Source organism: Poecile atricapillus, chromosome 33, assembly GCF_030490865.1.
Source record: "Poecile atricapillus isolate bPoeAtr1 chromosome 33, bPoeAtr1.hap1, whole genome shotgun sequence".
NCBI classification, from domain to species: domain Eukaryota; kingdom Metazoa; phylum Chordata; class Aves; order Passeriformes; family Paridae; genus Poecile; species Poecile atricapillus.
Genome location: NC_081281.1, coordinates 3622755 through 3647215, shown reverse-complemented (window position 1 = coordinate 3647215; position 24461 = coordinate 3622755).

Below are 24461 nucleotides of genomic sequence, written 5' to 3'. Positions count from 1 at the left end.
AGGCGACAACAAGGGCACATGTAGCAAATGCTTTTTCCTGCCCCATTTTGCTAGGCCACGCTCTTCTGTGGCTCTTTAGTGCTTGCCAAACTCCTCTGTGCCTGCTGCTGCTTCCATCTGACAAGGAGCACAGCCTTCTGACAGCTGCTTTCAACTTGCCTAAGAAGGAGCTTGGCCATTGGAATGTGCGGCAAATCTGAGTGTGCGGAAGGCGCAGGTGCCAGCTCCAGACAGAAGCGATCCCCCGGTTCAGTTTCTATTTGCCAGACGCATTGGAAATGTTTTCCACTGGCATTCGCGCCAAGAGTCGCAGGTTGCTTAACTCAGGAGCTCTGAGAATGGAACGGCAAGAGGTGTTCCGCTTTCGTCATAAACAGTGCTCCAGAGCGCTTGGCAACGGGCACAACGAAACGTGTGTGCGGGATAGTGACCATTCCCGCCTAGTGCTGGCAATGCACGAGCACTGCCAAAAGGCAAAGGAAGGCGCTTAGCATCCGGCTTGTGCGCAAAGCTTTCAGACTGCCAGAGGACCGTAGCTGTGGTAAGCCGGTTTGCTCATTTGACGTTAGATGTCACCTGCAAGAACTTCACCCGCATCTGGTTTATGCTGCTACCCGTTGTTAGGCGACAACAAGGGCACATGTAGCAAATGCTTTTTCCTGGCCCATTTTGCTAGGCCACGCTCTTCTGTGGCTCTTTAGTGCTTGCCAAACTCCTCTGTGCCTGCTGCTGCTTCCATCTGACAAGGAGCACAGCCTTCTGACAGCTGCTTTCAACTTGCTTAAGAAGGAGCTTGGCCATTGGAATGTGCGGCAAATCTGAGTGTGCGGAAGGCGCAGGTGCCAGCTCCAGACAAAAGCGATCCCCCGGTTCAGTTTCTATTTGCCAGACGCATTGGAAATGTTTTCCACTGGCATTCACGCCAAGAGTCGCAGGTTGCTTAACTCAGGAGCTCTGAGAATGGAACGGCAAGAGGTGTTCCGCTTTCGTCATAAACAGTGCTCCAGAGCGCTTGGCAACGGGCACAACGAAACGTGTGTGCGGGATAGTGACCATTCCCGCCTAGTGCTGGCAATGCACGAGCACTGCCAAAAGGCACAGGAAGGCGCTTAGCATCCGGCTTGTGCGCAAAGCTTTCAGACTGCCAGAGGACCGTAGCTGTGGTAAGCCGGTTTGCTCATTTGACGTTAGATGTCACCTGCAAGAACTTCACCCGCATCTGGTTTATGCTGCTACCCGTTGTTAGGCGACAACAAGGGCACATGTAGCAAATGCTTTTTCCTGGCCCATTTTGCTAGGCCACGCTCTTCTGTGGCTCTTTAGTGCTTGCCAAACTCCGATGTGCCTGCTGCTGCTTCCATCTGACAAGGAGCACAGCCTTCTGACAGCTGCTTTCAACTTGCCTAAGAAGGAGCTTGGCCATTGGAATGTGCGGCAAATCTGAGTGTGCGGAAGGCGCAGGTGCCAGCTCCAGACAAAAGCGATCCCCCGGTTCAGTTTCTATTTGCCAGACGCATTGGAAATGTTTTCCACTGGCATTCGCGCCAAGAGTCGCAGGTTGCTTAACTCAGGAGCTCTGAGAATGGAACGGCAAGAGGTGTTCCGCTTTCGTCATAAACAGTGCTCCAGAGCGCTTGGCAACGGGCACAACGAAACGTGTGTGCGGGATAGTGACCATTCCCGCCTAGTGCTGGCAATGCACGAGCACTGCCAAAAGGCACAGGAAGGCGCTTAGCATCCGGCTTGTGCGCAAAGCTTTCAGACTGCCAGAGGACCGTAGCTGTGGTAAGCCGGTTTGCTCATTTGACGTTAGATGTCACCTGCAAGAACTTCACCCGCATCTGGTTTATGCTGCTACCCGTTGTTAGGCGACAACAAGGGCACATGTAGCAAATGCTTTTTCCTGGCCCATTTTGCTAGGCCACGCTCTTCTGTGGCTCTTTAGTGCTTGCCAAACTCCTCTGTGCCTGCTGCTGCTTCCATCTGACAAGGAGCACAGCCTTCTGACAGCTGCTTTCAACTTGCCTAAGAAGGAGCTTGGCCATTGGAATGTGCGGCAAATCTGAGTGTGCGGAAGGCGCAGGTGCCAGCTCCAGACAGAATTGATCCCCCGATTCAGTTTCTATTTGCCAGACGCATTGGAAATGTTTTCCACTGGCATTCGCGCCAAGAGTCGCAGGTTGCTTAACTCAGGAGCTCTGAGAATGGAACGGCAAGAGGTGTTCCGCTTTCGTCATAAACAGTGCTCCAGAGCGCTTGGCAACGGGCACAACGAAACGTGTGTGCGGGATAGTGACCATTCCCGCCTAGTGCTGGCAATGCACGAGCACTGCCAAAAGGCAAAGGAAGGCGCTTAGCATCCGGCTTGTGCGCAAAGCTTTCAGACTGCCAGAGGACCGTAGCTGTGGTAAGCCGGGTTGCTCATTTGACGTTAGATGTCACCTGCAAGAACTTCACCGGCATTTGGTTTATGCTGCTACCCGTTGTTAGGCGACAACAAGGGCACATGTAGCAAATGCTTTTTCCTGCCCCATTTTGCTAGGCCACGCTCTTCTGTGGCTCTTTAGTGCTTGCCAAACTCCTCTGTGCCTGCTGCTGCTTCCATCTGACAAGGAGCACAGCCTTCTGACAGCTGCTTTCAACTTGCCTAAGAAGGAGCTTGGCCATTGGAATGTGCGGCAAATCTGAGTGTGCGGAAGGCGCAGGTGCCAGCTCCAGACAGAAGCGATCCCCCGGTTCAGTTTCTATTTGCCAGACGCATTGGAAATGTTTTCCACTGGCATTCGCGCCAAGAGTCGCAGGTTGCTTAACTCAGGAGCTCTGAGAATGGAACGGCAAGAGGTGTTCCGCTTTCGTCATAAACAGTGCTCCAGAGCGCTTGGCAACGGGCACAACGAAACGTGTGTGCGGGATAGTGACCATTCCCGCCTAGTGCTGGCAATGCACGAGCACTGCCAAAAGGCAAAGGAAGGCGCTTAGCATCCGGCTTGTGCGCAAAGCTTTCAGACTGCCAGAGGACCGTAGCTGTGGTAAGCCGGTTTGCTCATTTGACGTTAGATGTCACCTGCAAGAACTTCACCCGCATCTGGTTTATGCTGCTACCCGTTGTTAGGCGACAACAAGGGCACATGTAGCAAATGCTTTTTCCTGGCCCATTTTGCTAGGCCACGCTCTTCTGTGGCTCTTTAGTGCTTGCCAAACTCCTCTGTGCCTGCTGCTGCTTCCATCTGACAAGGAGCACAGCCTTCTGACAGCTGCTTTCAACTTGCTTAAGAAGGAGCTTGGCCATTGGAATGTGCGGCAAATCTGAGTGTGCGGAAGGCGCAGGTGCCAGCTCCAGACAAAAGCGATCCCCCGGTTCAGTTTCTATTTGCCAGACGCATTGGAAATGTTTTCCACTGGCATTCACGCCAAGAGTCGCAGGTTGCTTAACTCAGGAGCTCTGAGAATGGAACGGCAAGAGGTGTTCCGCTTTCGTCATAAACAGTGCTCCAGAGCGCTTGGCAACGGGCACAACGAAACGTGTGTGCGGGATAGTGACCATTCCCGCCTAGTGCTGGCAATGCACGAGCAGTGTCAAAAGGCACAGGAAGGCGCTTAGCATCCGGCTTGTGCGCAAAGCTTTCAGACTGCCAGAGGACCGTAGCTGTGGTAAGCCGGTTTGCTCATTTGACGTTAGATGTCACCTGCAAGAACTTCACCCGCATCTGGTTTATGCTGCTACCCGTTGTTAGGCGACAACAAGGGCACATGTAGCAAATGCTTTTTCCTGGCCCATTTTGCTAGGCCACGCTCTTCTGTGGCTCTTTAGTGCTTGCCAAACTCCTCTGTGCCTGCTGCTGCTTCCATCTGACAAGGAGCACAGCCTTCTGACAGCTGCTTTCAACTTGCCTAAGAAGGAGCTTGGCCATTGGAATGTGCGGCAAATCTGAGTGTGCGGAAGGCGCAGGTGCCAGCTCCAGACAAAAGCGATCCCCCGGTTCAGTTTCTATTTGCCAGACGCATTGGAAATGTTTTCCACTGGCATTCGCGCCAAGAGTCGCAGGTTGCTTAACTCAGGAGCTCTGAGAATGGAACGGCAAGAGGTGTTCCGCTTTCGTCATAAACAGTGCTCCAGAGCGCTTGGCAACGGGCACAACGAAACGTGTGTGCGGGATAGTGACCATTCCCGCCTAGTGCTGGCAATGCACGAGCACTGCCAAAAGGCACAGGAAGGCGCTTAGCATCCGGCTTGTGCGCAAAGCTTTCAGACTGCCAGAGGACCGTAGCTGTGGTAAGCCGGTTTGCTCATTTGACGTTAGATGTCACCTGCAAGAACTTCACCCGCATCTGGTTTATGCTGCTACCCGTTGTTAGGCGACAACAAGGGCACATGTAGCAAATGCTTTTTCCTGGCCCATTTTGCTAGGCCACGCTCTTCTGTGGCTCTTTAGTGCTTGCCAAACTCCTCTGTGCCTGCTGCTGCTTCCATCTGACAAGGAGCACAGCCTTCTGACAGCTGCTTTCAACTTGCCTAAGAAGGAGCTTGGCCATTGGAATGTGCGGCAAATCTGAGTGTGCGGAAGGCGCAGGTGCCAGCTCCAGACAGAATTGATCCCCCGATTCAGTTTCTATTTGCCAGACGCATTGGAAATGTTTTCCACTGGCATTCGCGCCAAGAGTCGCAGGTTGCTTAACTCAGGAGCTCTGAGAATGGAACGGCAAGAGGTGTTCCGCTTTCGTCATAAACAGTGCTCCAGAGCGCTTGGCAATGGGCACAACGAAACGTGTGTGCGGGATAGTGACCATTCACGCCTAGTGCTGGCAATGCACGAGCACTGCCAAAAGGCAAAGGAAGGCGCTTAGCATCCGGCTTGTGCGCAAAGCTTTCAGACTGCCAGAGGACCGTAGCTGTGGTAAGCCGGTTTGCTCATTTGACGTTAGATGTCACCTGCAAGAACTTCACCGGCATTTGGTTTATGCTGCTACCCGTTGTTAGGCGACAACAAGGGCACATGTAGCAAATGCTTTTTCCTGGCCCATTTTGCTAGGCCACGCTCTTCTGTGGCTCTTTAGTGCTTGCCAAACTCCTCTGTGCCTGCTGCTGCTTCCATCTGACAAGGAGCACAGCCTTCTGACAGCTGCTTTCAACTTGCTTAAGAAGGAGCTTGGCCATTGGAATGTGCGGCAAATCTGAGTGTGCGGAAGGCGCAGGTGCCAGCTCCAGACAAAAGCGATCCCCCGGTTCAGTTTCTATTTGCCAGACGCATTGGAAATGTTTTCCACTGGCATTCACGCCAAGAGTCGCAGGTTGCTTAACTCAGGAGCTCTGAGAATGGAACGGCAAGAGGTGTTCCGCTTTCGTCATAAACAGTGCTCCAGAGCGCTTGGCAACGGGCACAACGAAACGTGTGTGCGGGATAGTGACCATTCCCGCCTAGTGCTGGCAATGCACGAGCACTGCCAAAAGGCACAGGAAGGCGCTTAGCATCCGGCTTGTGCGCAAAGCTTTCAGACTGCCAGAGGACCGTAGCTGTGGTAAGCCGGTTTGCTCATTTGACGTTAGATGTCACCTGCAAGAACTTCACCCGCATCTGGTTTATGCTGCTACCCGTTGTTAGGCGACAACAAGGGCACATGTAGCAAATGCTTTTTCCTGGCCCATTTTGCTAGGCCACGCTCTTCTGTGGCTCTTTAGTGCTTGCCAAACTCCTCTGTGCCTGCTGCTGCTTCCATCTGACAAGGAGCACAGCCTTCTGACAGCTGCTTTCAACTTGCCTAAGAAGGAGCTTGGCCATTGGAATGTGCGGCAAATCTGAGTGTGCGGAAGGCGCAGGTGCCAGCTCCAGACAGAAGCGATCCCCCGGTTCAGTTTCTATTTGCCAGACGCATTGGAAATGTTTTCCACTGGCATTCGCGCCAAGAGTCGCAGGTTGCTTAACTCAGGAGCTCTGAGAATGGAACGGCAAGAGGTGTTCCGCTTTCGTCATAAACAGTGCTCCAGAGCGCTTGGCAACGGGCACAACGAAACGTGTGTGCGGGATAGTGACCATTCCCGCCTAGTGCTGGCAATGCACGAGCACTGCCAAAAGGCACAGGAAGGCGCTTAGCATCCGGCTTGTGCGCAAAGCTTTCAGACTGCCAGAGGACCGTAGCTGTGGTAAGCCGGTTTGCTCATTTGACGTTAGATGTCACCTGCAAGAACTTCACCCGCATCTGGTTTATGCTGCTACCCGTTGTTAGGCGACAACAAGGGCACATGTAGCAAATGCTTTTTCCTGGCCCATTTTGCTAGGCCACGCTCTTCTGTGGCTCTTTAGTGCTTGCCAAACTCCTCTGTGCCTGCTGCTGCTTCCATCTGACAAGGAGCACAGCCTTCTGACAGCTGCTTTCAACTTGCCTAAGAAGGAGCTTGGCCATTGGAATGTGCGGCAAATCTGAGTGTGCGGAAGGCGCAGGTGCCAGCTCCAGACAGAATTGATCCCCCGATTCAGTTTCTATTTGCCAGACGCATTGGAAATGTTTTCCACTGGCATTCGCGCCAAGAGTCGCAGGTTGCTTAACTCAGGAGCTCTGAGAATGGAACGGCAAGAGGTGTTCCGCTTTCGTCATAAACAGTGCTCCAGAGCGCTTGGCAACGGGCACAACGAAACGTGTGTGCGGGATAGTGACCATTCACGCCTAGTGCTGGCAATGCACGAGCACTGCCAAAAGGCACAGGAATGCGCTTAGCATCCGGCTTGTGCGCAAAGCTTTCAGACTGCCAGAGGACCGTAGCTGTGGTAAGCCGGGTTGCTCATTTGACGTTAGATGTCACCTGCAAGAACTTCACCGGCATTTGGTTTATGCTGCTACCCGTTGTTAGGCGACAACAAGGGCACATGTAGCAAATGCTTTTTCCTGGCCCATTTTGCTAGGCCACGCTCTTCTGTGGCTCTTTAGTGCTTGCCAAACTCCTCTGTGCCTGCTGCTGCTTCCATCTGACAAGGAGCACAGCCTTCTGACAGCTGCTTTCAACTTGCCTAAGAAGGAGCTTGGCCATTGGAATGTGCGGCAAATCTGAGTGTGCGGAAGGCGCAGGTGCCAGCTCCAGACAGAATTGATCCCCCGATTCAGTTTCTATTTGCCAGACGCATTGGAAATGTTTTCCACTGGCATTCGCGCCAAGAGTCGCAGGTTGCTTAACTCAGGAGCTCTGAGAATGGAACGGCAAGAGGTGTTCCGCTTTCGTCATAAACAGTGCTCCAGAGCGCTTGGCAACGGGCACAACGAAACGTGTGTGCGGGATAGTGACCATTCACGCCTAGTGCTGGCAATGCACGAGCACTGCCAAAAGGCAAAGGAAGGCGCTTAGCATCCGGCTTGTGCGCAAAGCTTTCAGACTGCCAGAGGACCGTAGCTGTGGTAAGCCGGGTTGCTCATTTGACGTTAGATGTCACCTGCAAGAACTTCACCGGCATTTGGTTTATGCTGCTACCCGTTGTTAGGCGACAACAAGGGCACATGTAGCAAATGCTTTTTCCTGGCCCATTTTGCTAGGCCACGCTCTTCTGTGGCTCTTTAGTGCTTGCCAAACTCCTCTGTGCCTGCTGCTGCTTCCATCTGACAAGGAGCACAGCCTTCTGACAGCTGCTTTCAACTTGCCTAAGAAGGAGCTTGGCCATTGGAATGTGCGGCAAATCTGAGTGTGCGGAAGGCGCAGGTGCCAGCTCCAGACAGAAGCGATCCCCCGGTTCAGTTTCTATTTGCCAGACGCATTGGAAATGTTTTCCACTGGCATTCGCGCCAAGAGTCGCAGGTTGCTTAACTCAGGAGCTCTGAGAATGGAACGGCAAGAGGTGTTCCGCTTTCGTCATAAACAGTGCTCCAGAGCGCTTGGCAACGGGCACAACGAAACGTGTGTGCGGGATAGTGACCATTCCCGCCTAGTGCTGGCAATGCACGAGCACTGCCAAAAGGCAAAGGAAGGCGCTTAGCATCCGGCTTGTGCGCAAAGCTTTCAGACTGCCAGAGGACCGTAGCTGTGGTAAGCCGGTTTGCTCATTTGACGTTAGATGTCACCTGCAAGAACTTCACCCGCATCTGGTTTATGCTGCTACCCGTTGTTAGGCGACAACAAGGGCACATGTAGCAAATGCTTTTTCCTGGCCCATTTTGCTAGGCCACGCTCTTCTGTGGCTCTTTAGTGCTTGCCAAACTCCTCTGTGCCTGCTGCTGCTTCCATCTGACAAGGAGCACAGCCTTCTGACAGCTGCTTTCAACTTGCTTAAGAAGGAGCTTGGCCATTGGAATGTGCGGCAAATCTGAGTGTGCGGAAGGCGCAGGTGCCAGCTCCAGACAAAAGCGATCCCCCGGTTCAGTTTCTATTTGCCAGACGCATTGGAAATGTTTTCCACTGGCATTCACGCCAAGAGTCGCAGGTTGCTTAACTCAGGAGCTCTGAGAATGGAACGGCAAGAGGTGTTCCGCTTTCGTCATAAACAGTGCTCCAGAGCGCTTGGCAACGGGCACAACGAAACGTGTGTGCGGGATAGTGACCATTCCCGCCTAGTGCTGGCAATGCACGAGCACTGCCAAAAGGCACAGGAAGGCGCTTAGCATCCGGCTTGTGCGCAAAGCTTTCAGACTGCCAGAGGACCGTAGCTGTGGTAAGCCGGTTTGCTCATTTGACGTTAGATGTCACCTGCAAGAACTTCACCCGCATCTGGTTTATGCTGCTACCCGTTGTTAGGCGACAACAAGGGCACATGTAGCAAATGCTTTTTCCTGGCCCATTTTGCTAGGCCACGCTCTTCTGTGGCTCTTTAGTGCTTGCCAAACTCCTCTGTGCCTGCTGCTGCTTCCATCTGACAAGGAGCACAGCCTTCTGACAGCTGCTTTCAACTTGCCTAAGAAGGAGCTTGGCCATTGGAATGTGCGGCAAATCTGAGTGTGCGGAAGGCGCAGGTGCCAGCTCCAGACAAAAGCGATCCCCCGGTTCAGTTTCTATTTGCCAGACGCATTGGAAATGTTTTCCACTGGCATTCGCGCCAAGAGTCGCAGGTTGCTTAACTCAGGAGCTCTGAGAATGGAACGGCAAGAGGTGTTCCGCTTTCGTCATAAACAGTGCTCCAGAGCGCTTGGCAACGGGCACAACGAAACGTGTGTGCGGGATAGTGACCATTCCCGCCTAGTGCTGGCAATGCACGAGCACTGCCAAAAGGCACAGGAAGGCGCTTAGCATCCGGCTTGTGCGCAAAGCTTTCAGACTGCCAGAGGACCGTAGCTGTGGTAAGCCGGTTTGCTCATTTGACGTTAGATGTCACCTGCAAGAACTTCACCCGCATCTGGTTTATGCTGCTACCCGTTGTTAGGCAACAACAAGGGCACATGTAGCAAATGCTTTTTCCTGGCCCATTTTGCTAGGCCACGCTCTTCTGTGGCTCTTTAGTGCTTGCCAAACTCCTCTGTGCCTGCTGCTGCTTCCATCTGACAAGGAGCACAGCCTTCTGACAGCTGCTTTCAACTTGCCTAAGAAGGAGCTTGGCCATTGGAATGTGCGGCAAATCTGAGTGTGCGGAAGGCGCAGGTGCCAGCTCCAGACAGAATTGATCCCCCGATTCAGTTTCTATTTGCCAGACGCATTGGAAATGTTTTCCACTGGCATTCGCGCCAAGAGTCGCAGGTTGCTTAACTCAGGAGCTCTGAGAATGGAACGGCAAGAGGTGTTCCGCTTTCGTCATAAACAGTGCTCCAGAGCGCTTGGCAACGGGCACAACGAAACGTGTGTGCGGGATAGTGACCATTCACGCCTAGTGCTGGCAATGCACGAGCACTGCCAAAAGGCAAAGGAAGGCGCTTAGCATCCGGCTTGTGCGCAAAGCTTTCAGACTGCCAGAGGACCGTAGCTGTGGTAAGCCGGGTTGCTCATTTGACGTTAGATGTCACCTGCAAGAACTTCACCGGCATTTGGTTTATGCTGCTACCCGTTGTTAGGCGACAACAAGGGCACATGTAGCAAATGCTTTTTCCTGCCCCATTTTGCTAGGCCACGCTCTTCTGTGGCTCTTTAGTGCTTGCCAAACTCCTCTGTGCCTGCTGCTGCTTCCATCTGACAAGGAGCACAGCCTTCTGACAGCTGCTTTCAACTTGCCTAAGAAGGAGCTTGGCCATTGGAATGTGCGGCAAATCTGAGTGTGCGGAAGGCGCAGGTGCCAGCTCCAGACAGAAGCGATCCCCCGGTTCAGTTTCTATTTGCCAGACGCATTGGAAATGTTTTCCACTGGCATTCGCGCCAAGAGTCGCAGGTTGCTTAACTCAGGAGCTCTGAGAATGGAACGGCAAGAGGTGTTCCGCTTTCGTCATAAACAGTGCTCCAGAGCGCTTGGCAACGGGCACAACGAAACGTGTGTGCGGGATAGTGACCATTCCCGCCTAGTGCTGGCAATGCACGAGCACTGCCAAAAGGCAAAGGAAGGCGCTTAGCATCCGGCTTGTGCGCAAAGCTTTCAGACTGCCAGAGGACCGTAGCTGTGGTAAGCCGGTTTGCTCATTTGACGTTAGATGTCACCTGCAAGAACTTCACCCGCATCTGGTTTATGCTGCTACCCGTTGTTAGGCGACAACAAGGGCACATGTAGCAAATGCTTTTTCCTGGCCCATTTTGCTAGGCCACGCTCTTCTGTGGCTCTTTAGTGCTTGCCAAACTCCTCTGTGCCTGCTGCTGCTTCCATCTGACAAGGAGCACAGCCTTCTGACAGCTGCTTTCAACTTGCTTAAGAAGGAGCTTGGCCATTGGAATGTGCGGCAAATCTGAGTGTGCGGAAGGCGCAGGTGCCAGCTCCAGACAAAAGCGATCCCCCGGTTCAGTTTCTATTTGCCAGACGCATTGGAAATGTTTTCCACTGGCATTCACGCCAAGAGTCGCAGGTTGCTTAACTCAGGAGCTCTGAGAATGGAACGGCAAGAGGTGTTCCGCTTTCGTCATAAACAGTGCTCCAGAGCGCTTGGCAACGGGCACAACGAAACGTGTGTGCGGGATAGTGACCATTCCCGCCTAGTGCTGGCAATGCACGAGCAGTGTCAAAAGGCACAGGAAGGCGCTTAGCATCCGGCTTGTGCGCAAAGCTTTCAGACTGCCAGAGGACCGTAGCTGTGGTAAGCCGGTTTGCTCATTTGACGTTAGATGTCACCTGCAAGAACTTCACCCGCATCTGGTTTATGCTGCTACCCGTTGTTAGGCGACAACAAGGGCACATGTAGCAAATGCTTTTTCCTGGCCCATTTTGCTAGGCCACGCTCTTCTGTGGCTCTTTAGTGCTTGCCAAACTCCTCTGTGCCTGCTGCTGCTTCCATCTGACAAGGAGCACAGCCTTCTGACAGCTGCTTTCAACTTGCCTAAGAAGGAGCTTGGCCATTGGAATGTGCGGCAAATCTGAGTGTGCGGAAGGCGCAGGTGCCAGCTCCAGACAAAAGCGATCCCCCGGTTCAGTTTCTATTTGCCAGACGCATTGGAAATGTTTTCCACTGGCATTCGCGCCAAGAGTCGCAGGTTGCTTAACTCAGGAGCTCTGAGAATGGAACGGCAAGAGGTGTTCCGCTTTCGTCATAAACAGTGCTCCAGAGCGCTTGGCAACGGGCACAACGAAACGTGTGTGCGGGATAGTGACCATTCCCGCCTAGTGCTGGCAATGCACGAGCACTGCCAAAAGGCACAGGAAGGCGCTTAGCATCCGGCTTGTGCGCAAAGCTTTCAGACTGCCAGAGGACCGTAGCTGTGGTAAGCCGGTTTGCTCATTTGACGTTAGATGTCACCTGCAAGAACTTCACCCGCATCTGGTTTATGCTGCTACCCGTTGTTAGGCGACAACAAGGGCACATGTAGCAAATGCTTTTTCCTGGCCCATTTTGCTAGGCCACGCTCTTCTGTGGCTCTTTAGTGCTTGCCAAACTCCTCTGTGCCTGCTGCTGCTTCCATCTGACAAGGAGCACAGCCTTCTGACAGCTGCTTTCAACTTGCCTAAGAAGGAGCTTGGCCATTGGAATGTGCGGCAAATCTGAGTGTGCGGAAGGCGCAGGTGCCAGCTCCAGACAGAATTGATCCCCCGATTCAGTTTCTATTTGCCAGACGCATTGGAAATGTTTTCCACTGGCATTCGCGCCAAGAGTCGCAGGTTGCTTAACTCAGGAGCTCTGAGAATGGAACGGCAAGAGGTGTTCCGCTTTCGTCATAAACAGTGCTCCAGAGCGCTTGGCAATGGGCACAACGAAACGTGTGTGCGGGATAGTGACCATTCACGCCTAGTGCTGGCAATGCACGAGCACTGCCAAAAGGCAAAGGAAGGCGCTTAGCATCCGGCTTGTGCGCAAAGCTTTCAGACTGCCAGAGGACCGTAGCTGTGGTAAGCCGGTTTGCTCATTTGACGTTAGATGTCACCTGCAAGAACTTCACCGGCATTTGGTTTATGCTGCTACCCGTTGTTAGGCGACAACAAGGGCACATGTAGCAAATGCTTTTTCCTGGCCCATTTTGCTAGGCCACGCTCTTCTGTGGCTCTTTAGTGCTTGCCAAACTCCTCTGTGCCTGCTGCTGCTTCCATCTGACAAGGAGCACAGCCTTCTGACAGCTGCTTTCAACTTGCTTAAGAAGGAGCTTGGCCATTGGAATGTGCGGCAAATCTGAGTGTGCGGAAGGCGCAGGTGCCAGCTCCAGACAAAAGCGATCCCCCGGTTCAGTTTCTATTTGCCAGACGCATTGGAAATGTTTTCCACTGGCATTCACGCCAAGAGTCGCAGGTTGCTTAACTCAGGAGCTCTGAGAATGGAACGGCAAGAGGTGTTCCGCTTTCGTCATAAACAGTGCTCCAGAGCGCTTGGCAACGGGCACAACGAAACGTGTGTGCGGGATAGTGACCATTCCCGCCTAGTGCTGGCAATGCACGAGCACTGCCAAAAGGCAAAGGAAGGCGCTTAGCATCCGGCTTGTGCGCAAAGCTTTCAGACTGCCAGAGGACCGTAGCTGTGGTAAGCCGGTTTGCTCATTTGACGTTAGATGTCACCTGCAAGAACTTCACCCGCATCTGGTTTATGCTGCTACCCGTTGTTAGGCGACAACAAGGGCACATGTAGCAAATGCTTTTTCCTGGCCCATTTTGCTAGGCCACGCTCTTCTGTGGCTCTTTAGTGCTTGCCAAACTCCTCTGTGCCTGCTGCTGCTTCCATCTGACAAGGAGCACAGCCTTCTGACAGCTGCTTTCAACTTGCTTAAGAAGGAGCTTGGCCATTGGAATGTGCGGCAAATCTGAGTGTGCGGAAGGCGCAGGTGCCAGCTCCAGACAAAAGCGATCCCCCGGTTCAGTTTCTATTTGCCAGACGCATTGGAAATGTTTTCCACTGGCATTCACGCCAAGAGTCGCAGGTTGCTTAACTCAGGAGCTCTGAGAATGGAACGGCAAGAGGTGTTCCGCTTTCGTCATAAACAGTGCTCCAGAGCGCTTGGCAACGGGCACAACGAAACGTGTGTGCGGGATAGTGACCATTCCCGCCTAGTGCTGGCAATGCACGAGCAGTGTCAAAAGGCACAGGAAGGCGCTTAGCATCCGGCTTGTGCGCAAAGCTTTCAGACTGCCAGAGGACCGTAGCTGTGGTAAGCCGGTTTGCTCATTTGACGTTAGATGTCACCTGCAAGAACTTCACCCGCATCTGGTTTATGCTGCTACCCGTTGTTAGGCGACAACAAGGGCACATGTAGCAAATGCTTTTTCCTGGCCCATTTTGCTAGGCCACGCTCTTCTGTGGCTCTTTAGTGCTTGCCAAACTCCGATGTGCCTGCTGCTGCTTCCATCTGACAAGGAGCACAGCCTTCTGACAGCTGCTTTCAACTTGCCTAAGAAGGAGCTTGGCCATTGGAATGTGCGGCAAATCTGAGTGTGCGGAAGGCGCAGGTGCCAGCTCCAGACAAAAGCGATCCCCCGGTTCAGTTTCTATTTGCCAGACGCATTGGAAATGTTTTCCACTGGCATTCGCGCCAAGAGTCGCAGGTTGCTTAACTCAGGAGCTCTGAGAATGGAACGGCAAGAGGTGTTCCGCTTTCGTCATAAACAGTGCTCCAGAGCGCTTGGCAACGGGCACAACGAAACGTGTGTGCGGGATAGTGACCATTCCCGCCTAGTGCTGGCAATGCACGAGCACTGCCAAAAGGCACAGGAAGGCGCTTAGCATCCGGCTTGTGCGCAAAGCTTTCAGACTGCCAGAGGACCGTAGCTGTGGTAAGCCGGTTTGCTCATTTGACGTTAGATGTCACCTGCAAGAACTTCACCCGCATCTGGTTTATGCTGCTACCCGTTGTTAGGCGACAACAAGGGCACATGTAGCAAATGCTTTTTCCTGGCCCATTTTGCTAGGCCACGCTCTTCTGTGGCTCTTTAGTGCTTGCCAAACTCCTCTGTGCCTGCTGCTGCTTCCATCTGACAAGGAGCACAGCCTTCTGACAGCTGCTTTCAACTTGCCTAAGAAGGAGCTTGGCCATTGGAATGTGCGGCAAATCTGAGTGTGCGGAAGGCGCAGGTGCCAGCTCCAGACAGAATTGATCCCCCGATTCAGTTTCTATTTGCCAGACGCATTGGAAATGTTTTCCACTGGCATTCGCGCCAAGAGTCGCAGGTTGCTTAACTCAGGAGCTCTGAGAATGGAACGGCAAGAGGTGTTCCGCTTTCGTCATAAACAGTGCTCCAGAGCGCTTGGCAATGGGCACAACGAAACGTGTGTGCGGGATAGTGACCATTCACGCCTAGTGCTGGCAATGCACGAGCACTGCCAAAAGGCAAAGGAAGGCGCTTAGCATCCGGCTTGTGCGCAAAGCTTTCAGACTGCCGGAGGACCGTAGCTGTGGTAAGCCGGTTTGCTCATTTGACGTTAGATGTCACCTGCAAGAACTTCACCGGCATTTGGTTTATGCTGCTACCCGTTGTTAGGCGACAACAAGGGCACATGTAGCAAATGCTTTTTCCTGGCCCATTTTGCTAGGCCACGCTCTTCTGTGGCTCTTTAGTGCTTGCCAAACTCCTCTGTGCCTGCTGCTGCTTCCATCTGACAAGGAGCACAGCCTTCTGACAGCTGCTTTCAACTTGCTTAAGAAGGAGCTTGGCCATTGGAATGTGCGGCAAATCTGAGTGTGCGGAAGGCGCAGGTGCCAGCTCCAGACAAAAGCGATCCCCCGGTTCAGTTTCTATTTGCCAGACGCATTGGAAATGTTTTCCACTGGCATTCACGCCAAGAGTCGCAGGTTGCTTAACTCAGGAGCTCTGAGAATGGAACGGCAAGAGGTGTTCCGCTTTCGTCATAAACAGTGCTCCAGAGCGCTTGGCAACGGGCACAACGAAACGTGTGTGCGGGATAGTGACCATTCCCGCCTAGTGCTGGCAATGCACGAGCACTGCCAAAAGGCACAGGAAGGCGCTTAGCATCCGGCTTGTGCGCAAAGCTTTCAGACTGCCAGAGGACCGTAGCTGTGGTAAGCCGGTTTGCTCATTTGACGTTAGATGTCACCTGCAAGAACTTCACCCGCATCTGGTTTATGCTGCTACCCGTTGTTAGGCGACAACAAGGGCACATGTAGCAAATGCTTTTTCCTGGCCCATTTTGCTAGGCCACGCTCTTCTGTGGCTCTTTAGTGCTTGCCAAACTCCTCTGTGCCTGCTGCTGCTTCCATCTGACAAGGAGCACAGCCTTCTGACAGCTGCTTTCAACTTGCCTAAGAAGGAGCTTGGCCATTGGAATGTGCGGCAAATCTGAGTGTGCGGAAGGCGCAGGTGCCAGCTCCAGACAAAAGCGATCCCCCGGTTCAGTTTCTATTTGCCAGACGCATTGGAAATGTTTTCCACTGGCATTCGCGCCAAGAGTCGCAGGTTGCTTAACTCAGGAGCTCTGAGAATGGAACGGCAAGAGGTGTTCCGCTTTCGTCATAAACAGTGCTCCAGAGCGCTTGGCAACGGGCACAACGAAACGTGTGTGCGGGATAGTGACCATTCCCGCCTAGTGCTGGCAATGCACGAGCACTGCCAAAAGGCACAGGAAGGCGCTTAGCATCCGGCTTGTGCGCAAAGCTTTCAGACTGCCAGAGGACCGTAGCTGTGGTAAGCCGGTTTGCTCATTTGACGTTAGATGTCACCTGCAAGAACTTCACCCGCATCTGGTTTATGCTGCTACCCGTTGTTAGGCGACAACAAGGGCACATGTAGCAAATGCTTTTTCCTGGCCCATTTTGCTAGGCCACGCTCTTCTGTGGCTCTTTAGTGCTTGCCAAACTCCTCTGTGCCTGCTGCTGCTTCCATCTGACAAGGAGCACAGCCTTCTGACAGCTGCTTTCAACTTGCCTAAGAAGGAGCTTGGCCATTGGAATGTGCGGCAAATCTGAGTGTGCGGAAGGCGCAGGTGCCAGCTCCAGACAGAATTGATCCCCCGATTCAGTTTCTATTTGCCAGACGCATTGGAAATGTTTTCCACTGGCATTCGCGCCAAGAGTCGCAGGTTGCTTAACTCAGGAGCTCTGAGAATGGAACGGCAAGAGGTGTTCCGCTTTCGTCATAAACAGTGCTCCAGAGCGCTTGGCAACGGGCACAACGAAACGTGTGTGCGGGATAGTGACCATTCACGCCTAGTGCTGGCAATGCACGAGCACTGCCAAAAGGCAAAGGAATGCGCTTAGCATCCGGCTTGTGCGCAAAGCTTTCAGACTGCCAGAGGACCGTAGCTGTGGTAAGCCGGGTTGCTCATTTGACGTTAGATGTCACCTGCAAGAACTTCACCGGCATTTGGTTTATGCTGCTACCCGTTGTTAGGCGACAACAAGGGCACATGTAGCAAATGCTTTTTCCTGGCCCATTTTGCTAGGCCACGCTCTTCTGTGGCTCTTTAGTGCTTGCCAAACTCCTCTGTGCCTGCTGCTGCTTCCATCTGACAAGGAGCACAGCCTTCTGACAGCTGCTTTCAACTTGCCTAAGAAGGAGCTTGGCCATTGGAATGTGCGGCAAATCTGAGTGTGCGGAAGGCGCAGGTGCCAGCTCCAGACAGAATTGATCCCCCGATTCAGTTTCTATTTGCCAGACGCATTGGAAATGTTTTCCACTGGCATTCGCGCCAAGAGTCGCAGGTTGCTTAACTCAGGAGCTCTGAGAATGGAACGGCAAGAGGTGTTCCGCTTTCGTCATAAACAGTGCTCCAGAGCGCTTGGCAACGGGCACAACGAAACGTGTGTGCGGGATAGTGACCATTCACGCCTAGTGCTGGCAATGCACGAGCACTGCCAAAAGGCAAAGGAAGGCGCTTAGCATCCGGCTTGTGCGCAAAGCTTTCAGACTGCCAGAGGACCGTAGCTGTGGTAAGCCGGGTTGCTCATTTGACGTTAGATGTCACCTGCAAGAACTTCACCGGCATTTGGTTTATGCTGCTACCCGTTGTTAGGCGACAACAAGGGCACATGTAGCAAATGCTTTTTCCTGCCCCATTTTGCTAGGCCACGCTCTTCTGTGGCTCTTTAGTGCTTGCCAAACTCCTCTGTGCCTGCTGCTGCTTCCATCTGACAAGGAGCACAGCCTTCTGACAGCTGCTTTCAACTTGCCTAAGAAGGAGCTTGGCCATTGGAATGTGCGGCAAATCTGAGTGTGCGGAAGGCGCAGGTGCCAGCTCCAGACAGAAGCGATCCCCCGGTTCAGTTTCTATTTGCCAGACGCATTGGAAATGTTTTCCACTGGCATTCGCGCCAAGAGTCGCAGGTTGCTTAACTCAGGAGCTCTGAGAATGGAACGGCAAGAGGTGTTCCGCTTTCGTCATAAACAGTGCTCCAGAGCGCTTGGCAACGGGCACAACGAAACGTGTGTGCGGGATAGTGACCATTCACGCCTAGTGCTGGCAATGCACGAGCACTGCCAAAAGGCAAAGGAAGGCGCTTAGCATCCGGCTTGTGCGCAAAGCTTTCAGACTGCCAGAGGACCGTAGCTGTGGTAAGCCGGGTTGCTCATTTGACGTTAGATGTCACCTGCAAGAACTTCACCGGCATTTGGTTTATGCTGCTACCCGTTGTTAGGCGACAACAAGGGCACATGTAGCAAATGCTTTTTCCTGCCCCATTTTGCTAGGCCACGCTCTTCTGTGGCTCTTTAGTGCTTGCCAAACTCCTCTGTGCCTGCTGCTGCTTCCATCTGACAAGGAGCACAGCCTTCTGACAGCTGCTTTCAGCTTGCCTAAGAAGGAGCTTGGCCATTGGAATGTGCGGCAAATCTGAGTGTGCGGAAGGCGCAGGTGCCAGCTCCAGACAGAAGCGATCCCCCGGTTCAGTTTCTATTTGCCAGACGCATTGGAAATGTTTTCCACTGGCATTCGCGCCAAGAGTCGCAGGTTGCTTAACTCAGGAGCTCTGAGAATGGAACGGCAAGAGGTGTTCCGCTTTCGTCATAAACAGTGCTCCAGAGCGCTTGGCAACGGGCACAACGAAACGTGTGTGCGGGATAGTGACCATTCCCGCCTAGTGCTGGCAATGCACGAGCACTGCCAAAAGGCAAAGGAAGGCGCTTAGCATCCGGCTTGTGCGCAAAGCTTTCAGACTGCCAGAGGACCGTAGCTGTGGTAAGCCGGTTTGCTCATTTGACGTTAGATGTCACCTGCAAGAACTTCACCCGCATCTGGTTTATGCTGCTACCCGTTGTTAGGCGACAACAAGGGCACATGTAGCAAATGCTTTTTCCTGGCCCATTTTGCTAGGCCACGCTCTTCTGTGGCTCTTTAGTGCTTGCCAAACTCCTCTGTGCCTGCTGCTGCTTCCATCTGACAAGGAGCACAGCCTTCTGACAGCTGCTTTCAACTTGCTTAAGAAGGAGCTTGGCCATTGGAATGTGCGGCAAATCTGAGTGTGCGGAAGGCGCAGGTGCCAGCTCCAGACAAAAGCGATCCCCCGGTTCAGTTTCTATTTGCCAGACGCATTGGAAATGTTTTCCACTGGCATTCACGCCAAGAGTCGCAGGTTGCTTAACTCAGGAGCTCTGAGAATGGAACGGCAAGAGGTGTTCCGCTTTCGTCATAAACAGTGCTCCAGAGCGCTTGGCAACGGGCACAACGAAACGTGTGTGCGGGATAGTGACCATTCCCGCCTAGTGCTGGCAATGCACGAGCACTGCCAAAAGGCACAGGAAGGCGCTTAGCATCCGGCTTGTGCGCAAAGCTTTCAGACTGCCAGAGGACCGTAGCTGTGGTAAGCCGGTTTGCTCATTTGACGTTAGATGTCACCTGCAAGAACTTCACCCGCATCTGGTTTATGCTGCTACCCGTTGTTAGGCGACAACAAGGGCACATGTAGCAAATGCTTTTTCCTGGCCCATTTTGCTAGGCCACGCTCTTCTGTGGCTCTTTAGTGCTTGCCAAACTCCTCTGTGCCTGCTGCTGCTTCCATCTGACAAGGAGCACAGCCTTCTGACAGCTGCTTTCAACTTGCCTAAGAAGGAGCTTGGCCATTGGAATGTGCGGCAAATCTGAGTGTGCGGAAGGCGCAGGTGCCAGCTCCAGACAAAAGCGATCCCCCGGTTCAGTTTCTATTTGCCAGACGCATTGGAAATGTTTTCCACTGGCATTCGCGCCAAGAGTCGCAGGTTGCTTAACTCAGGAGCTCTGAGAATGGAACGGCAAGAGGTGTTCCGCTTTCGTCATAAACAGTGCTCCAGAGCGCTTGGCAACGGGCACAACGAAACGTGTGTGCGGGATAGTGACCATTCCCGCCTAGTGCTGGCAATGCACGAGCACTGCCAAAAGGCACAGGAAGGCGCTTAGCATCCGGCTTGTGCGCAAAGCTTTCAGACTGCCAGAGGACCGTAGCTGTGGTAAGCCGGTTTGCTCATTTGACGTTAGATGTCACCTGCAAGAACTTCACCCGCATCTGGTTTATGCTGCTACCCGTTGTTAGGCGACAACAAGGGCACATGTAGCAAATGCTTTTTCCTGCCCCATTTTGCTAGGCCACGCTCTTCTGTGGCTCTTTAGTGCTTGCCAAACTCCTCTGTGCCTGCTGCTGCTTCCATCTGACAAGGAGCACAGCCTTCTGACAGCTGCTTTCAACTTGCCTAAGAAGGAGCTTGGCCATTGGAATGTGCGGCAAATCTGAGTGTGCGGAAGGCGCAGGTGCCAGCTCCAGACAGAATTGATCCCCCGATTCAGTTTCTATTTGCCAGACGCATTGGAAATGTTTTCCACTGGCATTCGCGCCAAGAGTCGCAGGTTGCTTAACTCAGGAGCTCTGAGAATGGAACGGCAAGAGGTGTTCCGCTTTCGTCATAAACAGTGCTCCAGAGCGCTTGGCAACGGGCACAACGAAACGTGTGTGCGGGATAGTGACCATTCACGCCTAGTGCTGGCAATGCACGAGCACTGCCAAAAGGCAAAGGAAGGCGCTTAGCATCCGGCTTGTGCGCAAAGCTTTCAGACTGCCAGAGGACCGTAGCTGTGGTAAGCCGGGTTGCTCATTTGACGTTAGATGTCACCTGCAAGAACTTCACCGGCATTTGGTTTATGCTGCTACCCGTTGTTAGGCGACAACAAGGGCACATGTAGCAAATGCTTTTTCCTGCCCCATTTTGCTAGGCCACGCTCTTCTGTGGCTCTTTAGTGCTTGCCAAACTCCTCTGTGCCTGCTGCTGCTTCCATCTGACAAGGAGCACAGCCTTCTGACAGCTGCTTTCAACTTGCCTAAGAAGGAGCTTGGCCATTGGAATGTGCGGCAAATCTGAGTGTGCGGAAGGCGCAGGTGCCAGCTCCAGACAGAAGCGATCCCCCGGTTCAGTTTCTATTTGCCAGACGCATTGGAAATGTTTTCCACTGGCATTCGCGCCAAGAGTCGCAGGTTGCTTAACTCAGGAGCTCTGAGAATGGAACGGCAAGAGGTGTTCCGCTTTCGTCATAAACAGTGCTCCAGAGCGCTTGGCAACGGGCACAACGAAACGTGTGTGCGGGATAGTGACCATTCCCGCCTAGTGCTGGCAATGCACGAGCAGTGTCAAAAGGCACAGGAAGGCGCTTAGCATCCGGCTTGTGCGCAAAGCTTTCAGACTGCCAGAGGACCGTAGCTGTGGTAAGCCGGTTTGCTCATTTGACGTTAGATGTCACCTGCAAGAACTTCACCCGCATCTGGTTTATGCTGCTACCCGTTGTTAGGCGACAACAAGGGCACATGTAGCAAATGCTTTTTCCTGGCCCATTTTGCTAGGCCACGCTCTTCTGTGGCTCTTTAGTGCTTGCCAAACTCCTCTGTGCCTGCTGCTGCTTCCATCTGACAAGGAGCACAGCCTTCTGACAGCTGCTTTCAACTTGCCTAAGAAGGAGCTTGGCCATTGGAATGTGCGGCAAATCTGAGTGTGCGGAAGGCGCAGGTGCCAGCTCCAGACAAAAGCGATCCCCCGGTTCAGTTTCTATTTGCCAGACGCATTGGAAATGTTTTCCACTGGCATTCGCGCCAAGAGTCGCAGGTTGCTTAACTCAGGAGCTCTGAGAATGGAACGGCAAGAGGTGTTCCGCTTTCGTCATAAACAGTGCTCCAGAGCGCTTGGCAACGGGCACAACGAAACGTGTGTGCGGGATAGTGACCATTCCCGCCTAGTGCTGGCAATGCACGAGCACTGCCAAAAGGCACAGGAAGGCGCTTAGCATCCGGCTTGTGCGCAAAGCTTTCAGACTGCCAGAGGACCGTAGCTGTGGTAAGCCGGTTTGCTCATTTGACGTTAGATGTCACCTGCAAGAACTTCACCCGCATCTGGTTTATGCTGCTACCCGTTGTTAGGCGACAACAAGGGCACATGTAGCAAATGCTTTTTCCTGGCCCATTTTGCTAGGCCACGCTCTTCTGTGGCTCTTTAGTGCTTGCCAAACTCCTCTGTGCCTGCTGCTGCTTCCATCTGACAAGGAGCACAGCCTTCTGACAGCTGCTTTCAACTTGCCTAAGAAGGAGCTTGGCCATTGGAATGTGCGGCAAATCTGAGTGTGCGGAAGGCGCAGGTGCCAGCTCCAGACAGAATTGATCCCCCGATTCAGTTTCTATTTGCCAGACGCATTGGAAATGTTTTCCACTGGCATTCGCGCCAAGAGTCGCAGGTTGCTTAACTCAGGAGCTCTGAGAATGGAACGGCAAGAGGTGTTCCGCTTTCGTCATAAACAGTGCTCCAGAGCGCTTGGCAATGGGCACAACGAAACGTGTGTGCGGGATAGTGACCATTCACGCCTAGTGCTGGCAATGCACGAGCACTGCCAAAAGGCAAAGGAAGGCGCTTAGCATCCGGCTTGTGCGCAAAGCTTTCAGACTGCCAGAGGACCGTAGCTGTGGTAAGCCGGTTTGCTCATTTGACGTTAGATGTCACCTGCAAGAACTTCACCGGCATTTGGTTTATGCTGCTACCCGTTGTTAGGCGACAACAAGGGCACATGTAGCAAATGCTTTTTCCTGGCCCATTTTGCTAGGCCACGCTCTTCTGTGGCTCTTTAGTGCTTGCCAAACTCCTCTGTGCCTGCTGCTGCTTCCATCTGACAAGGAGCACAGCCTTCTGACAGCTGCTTTCAACTTGCTTAAGAAGGAGCTTGGCCATTGGAATGTGCGGCAAATCTGAGTGTGCGGAAGGCGCAGGTGCCAGCTCCAGACAAAAGCGATCCCCCGGTTCAGTTTCTATTTGCCAGACGCATTGGAAATGTTTTCCACTGGCATTCACGCCAAGAGTCGCAGGTTGCTTAACTCAGGAGCTCTGAGAATGGAACGGCAAGAGGTGTTCCGCTTTCGTCATAAACAGTGCTCCAGAGCGCTTGGCAACGGGCACAACGAAACGTGTGTGCGGGATAGTGACCATTCCCGCCTAGTGCTGGCAATGCACGAGCACTGCCAAAAGGCACAGGAAGGCGCTTAGCATCCGGCTTGTGCGCAAAGCTTTCAGACTGCCAGAGGACCGTAGCTGTGGTAAGCCGGTTTGCTCATTTGACGTTAGATGTCACCTGCAAGAACTTCACCCGCATCTGGTTTATGCTGCTACCCGTTGTTAGGCGACAACAAGGGCACATGTAGCAAATGCTTTTTCCTGGCCCATTTTGCTAGGCCACGCTCTTCTGTGGCTCTTTAGTGCTTGCCAAACTCCTCTGTGCCTGCTGCTGCTTCCATCTGACAAGGAGCACAGCCTTCTGACAGCTGCTTTCAACTTGCCTAAGAAGGAGCTTGGCCATTGGAATGTGCGGCAAATCTGAGTGTGCGGAAGGCGCAGGTGCCAGCTCCAGACAAAAGCGATCCCCCGGTTCAGTTTCTATTTGCCAGACGCATTGGAAATGTTTTCCACTGGCATTCGCGCCAAGAGTCGCAGGTTGCTTAACTCAGGAGCTCTGAGAATGGAACGGCAAGAGGTGTTCCGCTTTCGTCATAAACAGTGCTCCAGAGCGCTTGGCAACGGGCACAACGAAACGTGTGTGCGGGATAGTGACCATTCACGCCTAGTGCTGGCAATGCACGAGCACTGCCAAAAGGCAAAGGAAGGCGCTTAGCATCCGGCTTGTGCGCAAAGCTTTCAGACTGCCAGAGGACCGTAGCTGTGGTAAGCCGGGTTGCTCATTTGACGTTAGATGTCACCTGCAAGAACTTCACCGGCATTTGGTTTATGCTGCTACCCGTTGTTAGGCGACAACAAGGGCACATGTAGCAAATGCTTTTTCCTGCCCCATTTTGCTAGGCCACGCTCTTCTGTGGCTCTTTAGTGCTTGCCAAACTCCTCTGTGCCTGCTGCTGCTTCCATCTGACAAGGAGCACAGCCTTCTGACAGCTGCTTTCAACTTGCCTAAGAAGGAGCTTGGCCATTGGAATGTGCGGCAAATCTGAGTGTGCGGAAGGCGCAGGTGCCAGCTCCAGACAGAAGCGATCCCCCGGTTCAGTTTCTATTTGCCAGACGCATTGGAAATGTTTTCCACTGGCATTCGCGCCAAGAGTCGCAGGTTGCTTAACTCAGGAGCTCTGAGAATGGAACGGCAAGAGGTGTTCCGCTTTCGTCATAAACAGTGCTCCAGAGCGCTTGGCAACGGGCACAACGAAACGTGTGTGCGGGATAGTGACCATTCCCGCCTAGTGCTGGCAATGCACGAGCACTGCCAAAAGGCAAAGGAAGGCGCTTAGCATCCGGCTTGTGCGCAAAGCTTTCAGACTGCCAGAGGACCGTAGCTGTGGTAAGCCGGTTTGCTCATTTGACGTTAGATGTCACCTGCAAGAACTTCACCCGCATCTGGTTTATGCTGCTACCCGTTGTTAGGCGACAACAAGGGCACATGTAGCAAATGCTTTTTCCTGGCCCATTTTGCTAGGCCACGCTCTTCTGTGGCTCTTTAGTGCTTGCCAAACTCCTCTGTGCCTGCTGCTGCTTCCATCTGACAAGGAGCACAGCCTTCTGACAGCTGCTTTCAACTTGCTTAAGAAGGAGCTTGGCCATTGGAATGTGCGGCAAATCTGAGTG